This window comes from Alligator sinensis, unplaced genomic scaffold (assembly GCF_000455745.1).
Source record: "Alligator sinensis unplaced genomic scaffold, ASM45574v1 scaffold374_1, whole genome shotgun sequence".
Taxonomy (NCBI): domain Eukaryota; kingdom Metazoa; phylum Chordata; order Crocodylia; family Alligatoridae; genus Alligator; species Alligator sinensis.
Window position 1 is genome coordinate 57,521 of NW_005842383.1, and position 7,297 is coordinate 64,817.

Genomic DNA, 7,297 nt, shown 5'->3' on the forward strand with positions numbered 1-7,297 from the left:
CTTGCTGGCTGCAGTCTGGCATTGGTGGCTCATGTTCATCTTGGAGTCAATAATGACTCCAAGATCCCTTTCCGCCTCTGTGCTTTCAAGAAGGGAACTCCCCAGCCTGTATGTATGCTGTGGATTCCTTCTCCCAAGGTGCAGCACCCTGCATTTGTCTACGTTGAACCCCATCCTATTCTCATCTGCCCACTTTTGTAGTCTGTCTAAATCTAGTTGCAGCCTGTCTCTCCCTTCAAGTGTGTCCACCTCACCCCACACCTTAGTATCATCAGCAAATTTGGACAATGTGCTTTCCAACCCCTCGTCCATGTCGTTGATGAAGATGTTAAACAGTGCGGACCCGAGGACTGAGCCCTGGGGGACCCCACGGCTCGCATCTCGCCAGGTTGAGTACAACCCATCCACCCCTACTCTCTGGGTGCGCCCCATCAGCCAATTTTCTACCCATCCAACTGTGCAGGCATCAATGCCACAGTCACTTAATTTATTGATGAGGATGGGGTGAGAGAGAGTGTCAAAGGCCTTCTTAAAGTCTAGAAAGACTTATGTCCACAGCGCCACCATCATCCAAGGATTTAGTTTAGTTTCATATATTTGAGAAACCTCTACTAGGTATGTTTGAGGTCTGCCATATTCCAACTTACCTGAATAAATCTTTCCAATGGGCTATGATTAATGAGGAACAAATTCTTTGATCTACAGCCAGGCTTGTATTTCTCCTTATGGCTGAAATTCACTTGCCAACTCAATTGGAAATTATTCTGTGGAAATTTTTTGGAAATAAATCATTGTTCAGTTTCTTGCTCTGCAAAGTTCTGAGAAATTACATAGTTGAGCAATACTGTTAAGCAATTCTATTTATTAAATGAAACTTCACCCACCCCACAAAATTAAGATTGTGGCAAAGAGGCAGGAGCTGAAGCATTCAGGATATTAATGTGGGAATACCTCTCATTGCTTCAGGCAAGGTCACATTAGCAATTCAGTGATAGTAGTTAGTAGTAGTTATAGTAGTCTGTGTTAGTGGCTTATGTGGAACAAGAGTGGTGATCTCAATCTAGTTCTTGGCAGGCAGGAGTTCATCTCACAAGAGCTGTCATCTTCACTGAAATGAAGAGGCACTTTTCTTAGAAGCTTCATTTAAAAGGAAAGCTTGAAAGACTGGGCATAGAGAAATGCATTAGAATTTCATGGTCCAATAACAGGACTGAAATATGTGGTCAAGACAAGTTCGTCTGAATGCTGTACTTCCGTAAATAAAAAGGACTTTAAAATGTCTAAGTCTATCTACCATCTTTCTGGAGTTCTACATTCATGCTCTTACAAGATTTTTCCAGATTCATTATGATTGGGGAGAGTGGGATGGTATATGAGATTTCATAAGTTCTATTTTTTTTTCTAATGGTAGATTCCTTTTAGGCATCAAACCATCATGGACTAATATATCACGGTTATCAAAACCATAACTTTCAAGAACCCATTGTTGCCATGGCACTCCTTTTTAAAAAATGCTTAAGCATTTTAAAATATTTTTAACAGAGTTTTATCATTAAAAAGAAATAGACTTGTGAACAATGAGCAATTTTTAAACTGTTCATGCAAAGAGAAATGGTTTTCAATTTGAGTAACCTGTGGACCACAACAAGGGTTAATATAGAGAGAGAATGTTGCTCAGTACCTCAATATCGCAATCTCTGGTAGCAAAGTTGTTTGATTTATTAGCAGTACTTAGTAGTGTGATGTAAACAAGGATGGGTAAGGTAGCAACCTCAGTCTAAGCAACTTGATATAAAAACATAAGAATTTGGATCACAACCAGAGGTCCATTTTGCCCAGTATCCTGTGTCACAGTGGCAGAGAGTGGATGCTGAAAAGGAGAGTGAACTAGGTATGGCCAGGGGTTTTTTCCACTGTTCTTCTTACTTGCAGCCTCCAGGTCTAGGGAATTTTGATTCAACTGCTGTATTCCTAACTCCCATGCTCAAGAGCTACTAATGCCTATTTCCTCCAAGACTTTGTCCAATCCCTTTTTGAATCTGACTCAACTGTCAGCTTCCAAAACTTCTGGTGGCAACGAGTTCCACACGTTAATGACATGCTGTGTGAAAAAGATCTGCCTTTTTTTGATTTAAAACTTATTACATATTAGTTTCATTTTGTGACCTCAGGTTCTTGTATTGTGAGAGAGAGTAAATAAAAAATCCCTATATACTTTCTCTTTGCCCTGTAGTATTATGTAAACCCTTACCATGCCCCGCCCCCCTGCCGCCCATGTCTCTCTCTTCTAAACTGAATAGGTCTAGCCTCTTTCATCTTTCCTCATATGGCAGCCCCTCCATACCACTAATCATCCTTGCTTCCCTTTTCTATACCTTCTCTAGTTCTTCTATATCCTTTTTGAGGTGTAGGGACCAGAACTGGCCACAGTATTCAAGGTGTGGATGCACCATGGATTTATAAAGGGGCATGATGATATTTTCAGGTTTTTTTACAATTCCCTTCTTAGTAATCCCTAACATTTTGTTTGCCTCTCTGATGGCTTCTGAGCACTGAGCTCATGCTTTTTAGTGAATTGTCCACAATGACTCCTAGCTTTGGTGCAGGGGGCTGGACCCGATGATCTTCCAAGGTCCCTTCCAGCCTTACAGTCTATTAATCTATTTCCTGGGTGGTAACAGCTAATGTAGTGCCTATCATAAGTGTAGGTATAATTTAGACTATTTTTACCCACATGTTTGGGCCTGCTCCTGGAGGAAGCTCACAGGTTAACACCCGTTGTGCCCCTGGGAGCCAAAGACCTGGATTCCACTGACCCCTCAGCATATAGCCAGAAGGTAGGTGAACTGGGGCTAGGAGAGGGTGGGTGAGCACAGGGGCACTCAGAGGGTACTGCATGAGAGTGTGTGTCTGCATGTGAGCATGGGGCCGTGCCAGGTGGGATGTACAGGCTGAGTGGAGCCCAGGAGGGGAATGCACCACCTGGGTCCCTACTTAGCTGAAGCCCCCAGGAAGCCTCATGAACAGAGCAGGAACAGAGGTGGTGGTGGCAGGGGACTCCCTCCTGTGAGGCACTGGGACCCCTCTCCCATCTGGACACCCTAGCTCATGAGGTCTGCTGCCTCCATGGGGCTCGCATCTGAGATGCTACAGAGAGGATCCCCAGACTCGTCCAGCCCTCTGACCACTACCCCATGCTCCTCATCCATGTGGGAACAAATTACATGACCAGGAGTAATCTGGATTGTGTTATGAGTGACTACAGGGCTCTTGGGGCTGGGCTCAAGGGGTTGGGGGTGTCTGAGCTCCTCAGTTGCAGGCCTTGGTCCTAGGAGGGAAGGATGCATTGAGGAAGTCAATCAACAACTCCGATTGTGGTGTCACCAAGAGAGCTTCAGTTTCCTCTACCACAGCATGCGCTTCAGGGAGAGAGGACTCCTGGGAAGAGAAGACGTCCACCTCACGCAGAGAGGTAAGTCCCTGTTCTCAGCCAAGATACCCAATCTTTTAGATAGGGCTTTAAACTAAGATTGCTGGGGGCCGGGGAAACACTGACTGGAGCTTACCCAGGGACCGACATACAAGAAAGCTTCACAGACAGGAATACTAAGAGAGCCACTCTTGCAGCAGCTGAGGGGATAGTTCTCCATCAGCGTGACAGGAAGCTCAGGGTCTCAATAGAAGGACTCGGGTACCTGTACACTAATGCCAGGAGCATGAGGAACAAGCAAGAGGATCTAGCCCTCCTGCTCTCCAGCAGGCAGTATGATCTATTAGATATCATGGAAACCTGGTGGGACTCCTCATGTGATTGAAGAGTAGCCATGCATAGAAAGGACCATGTGAGGAAAAAAGGAACTCAATCTAGTTTGCCCAAGAACTGACAGAGGCCATGCGTGCACAGGACATGGCCATCATGGGTGACTTCAATTATCCAGACATCTCCTGGGAGGAAAACTCAGCCAGGTCAGATCGGTTGCGTTCCTTCCTGACCTGTGTCAAAGAGCTCTTCTTGACTCAGGAGGTGCATGGGGCAACAGAGGTGATGCTCTGCTAGACTTGGTCCTGGCCAAAGCAGACTACCTGGTGACTAACTTAAATATAGAGGGCAGTCTGGGCAACAGTGACCATGAAGCCATTGCATTCACTATCCGTCACAAGACAGGCAAATCAAATAGCAGGGTAGAAGTATTGGACTTCAAAAATACAAATTTCAACAAGTTCGGGTCACTAGTAGGGGAAGTGCTGCAGGACCAGGGACCAAAGGCAAAAAGTGTGCATGAAGAGTGGTTGTTCCTTAAGGACACAATCCTTGAAGCACAAAGGAAGTCCATTCCCATGCAGAGAAAAGGTAACAGAAGAGCTAGAAAGTCCTCTTGGCTAAACGGAAATTATAGTCCTCTTAAGAAAGAAGCTTATAAACAATGGAAGTTCAGGGCAGGCCCCAAAGAGGACTATACAACAATGGCCCACAATTGTAGGGAACAGATTAAAAAGGGGAAAGCAGTGACTGAACTTTAAATTAGCAATGGGAAGCAAGGACAGCAAGAAGTCCTTCTTTAGGTACATGGGGAACAAAAGGAAAACAAATGGGAGTGTGGGGCCATTGCTCAACAACTCAGGACAGCTGGTTACTCAGGAGAAAACTGACCTCCTGAATGACTACTTCGCCTTGGTATTTCACAGGGCCAAGAGGAAAATCATGCCCAGTAGGATACAGAATGAGCCGGTAGGAATGACTGCCTTCCTACTATTGCTGTAGAATTAGAGTGTGAGCAATTTAAAAAAATGAGTCATGTATAAGTCAGCACGAACAGATGAACTTCATCTGAGAGTGCTGAGGGAGCTGGCCAAAGTCATTGCAGAACCCCTGACAAAACTAGAATGGAGAGACTGGAGAGAGAGTGGTTATCTTGTGACAAGTGTGCACCCACAGGTAACTTTTTTGACTTTGATAGATTTTCGGTGTGCGTTCATTCTGGTGCACAGTTGTTTCTTTTCTCCTACATATTTTCCATCAGGGCATTTAGTGCACTGGATAAGATGTATTACATTTCTCGAAGTTCAGGTGTGGTAATGGATCTGCTATGAAGTATAGTTCTTGTTGGGGTGGCGGAGATGCCTTGGCAGGTTTTTAGATTTCTTGTCCCAGCATGGTCTGGATCCATTTGGTATGCTTTGGGCCATAGCAATTTTGCTTCTGGTGATAAAGTTGATGAGGTTCGGTACTCATTTAAAGGCTAGGATAGGTGGTTCTGGAAAGATCTTTTTAAGAATTGGGTGGTCTTCTAGTATGGGTTTCAATTCTTAAAGGATTTTCCATATAGGTTCCAGGGAAGGATGGTATGTCATAACTAATGGCGTGAGATTCATGGGGATTTTCTTTTTGTACTGAAGCAATTCTTCATGTGCCATTGGAATTTTCAAAAATAATTGAGCAGGTTAGTTGCCTAACTTCAAGGAGAGAAGAATCCATGATAATGAGGTGCTTAAACCTGCTTTTTTACACTTTTGAAAATCCTTTTTGGCACCTAATTCCTTTTTAATGGATATTAGGCCCTTAATCTGCAGAAGCATGGTTGAAAATGTTATTAGCCATTTATTTCTATCTCTGTGCATCTAAATTCCTTTAAAATCAGTTACACACTCACCTGAAATGGTCAATTTCACTAACTCTAAAAATGTATTTTGTTTTCATAAATCAATTTTAACAGCAGCATATAATTTATAAAAATTGATTTTTTTCATATATATACTGCACATGGGGTGGTTTTATTTAATGAACAGTTTTTAAATTTTTATTTTTGTAAATTTGAGTTAAATTCAGACTTCCAGCAAAATGCAGCTTGATGTGAATCCTAGAAAACAATTTATCATTTAGCAACTAAAAATAAATTCCTGATTATTTTCTAATGTAATTTAAAAAATCATAAGCAGAATATGTATGTTAAGGTATAAAACTGCTGAAATGATTGTAGCTGTTTTTCTGGTTGGGGAGGAGTTCAGGTGTAGGTTACAAGCTATATTTGATTATAGTTCAACTTGTTTTAAAAAGAACTTTTCTCCAGGAAAATAACAAAAGCATACAAATGCCAGGCAAAAGTGAAATTGATATTGGTGTTTCCTGCTTGCTGATTTTTAACTCATGATTATATTTGTTTTTAAATCAGCTACTGTGATATAACACACATTTCACCATCATTCAGTGCCTGAGAGCGCAGGTGCACCCCCTCATAGCCAGCATTCCTGGCCAGGTGGGTAGGCAAGAGCTCTAGTGCCCCCTCTGAGAGCACCAGCCAGGGAGCGGGGGCACCAGGAGAAGCAATTTTCCCCCCGCCATGGCCAGTCGCGTTCACCCAGAAGTGCTAGCGGCATGCTGCTGTCACTTTGTGGGTTGGCGGAATCAGCCACAGGGAGGGCAAGTCGCTGACTGGCCGCTGGGGGGGCAAGTGCCCCCCTCCCCTGACTCAGGAGGCACCAGTAACCCATGCCATCAATTGTAATGGATAACACTCTAATTTAATCACTGATTAAACAAATGCCAAGATTCTGTTGCTTGGTACACAGACTATATAAAATGAAATTCTCTTGGGAAAGGGGATTTAAAAAAATATATATATATGACTACATGTAATTAAAATAATGGGTCATTACTCCACCAAGCTTTGCAAATTCAATAAAGTGCGTTTTACATCCTGAAGATGTATTAAAATGCAAACAAAATCAAAGCATAATATGATTCCATTAAAAAGGGAAGGTCTGGCAGTGAGAACTGAGTAGGAAGAAGCCTGTGGGAACATGTTATTACCAAAAAGGGAATTTACTGGAATTGTGTGGCTTATAATGCAGGGAGCAAGAATGAAACTGTAGAAACATACCTCTCCCTTCCTCAGCTTTGTGCCACTGTAAAAAGTCTTTATGGTGGCACAAAGGCAAAACAAACAGATGTCCAAACCCTTTCTCACACTCCAAAATGCATGGCCACAACAAAGTTGGTAATAGATTGTGCCACTTTTATTGCAGCTGATATGTTTGCTTGGTGTAGGTTGGGGTGAGTGTGCATGGCTGGAGCTGTCTATGCTCTCCAGCTGCCCTGGGCAGGTATTCCAGAGGCCTGAAGGGTCCAATTCTGTGACACTGGGGAATTCCCAGGTTGGATAGGGCCACTTGTGCCCCTAGAGCAGGAAATCTTGGGGTATATCTCAGTATCTCTCAGGCTTCTTTCTTTAAGCAGGGAAAGTCTGAGGTTACTGGCTTAAGGAGATATCCTGGGAGCACACCTCTTTAAGTAGGGAAA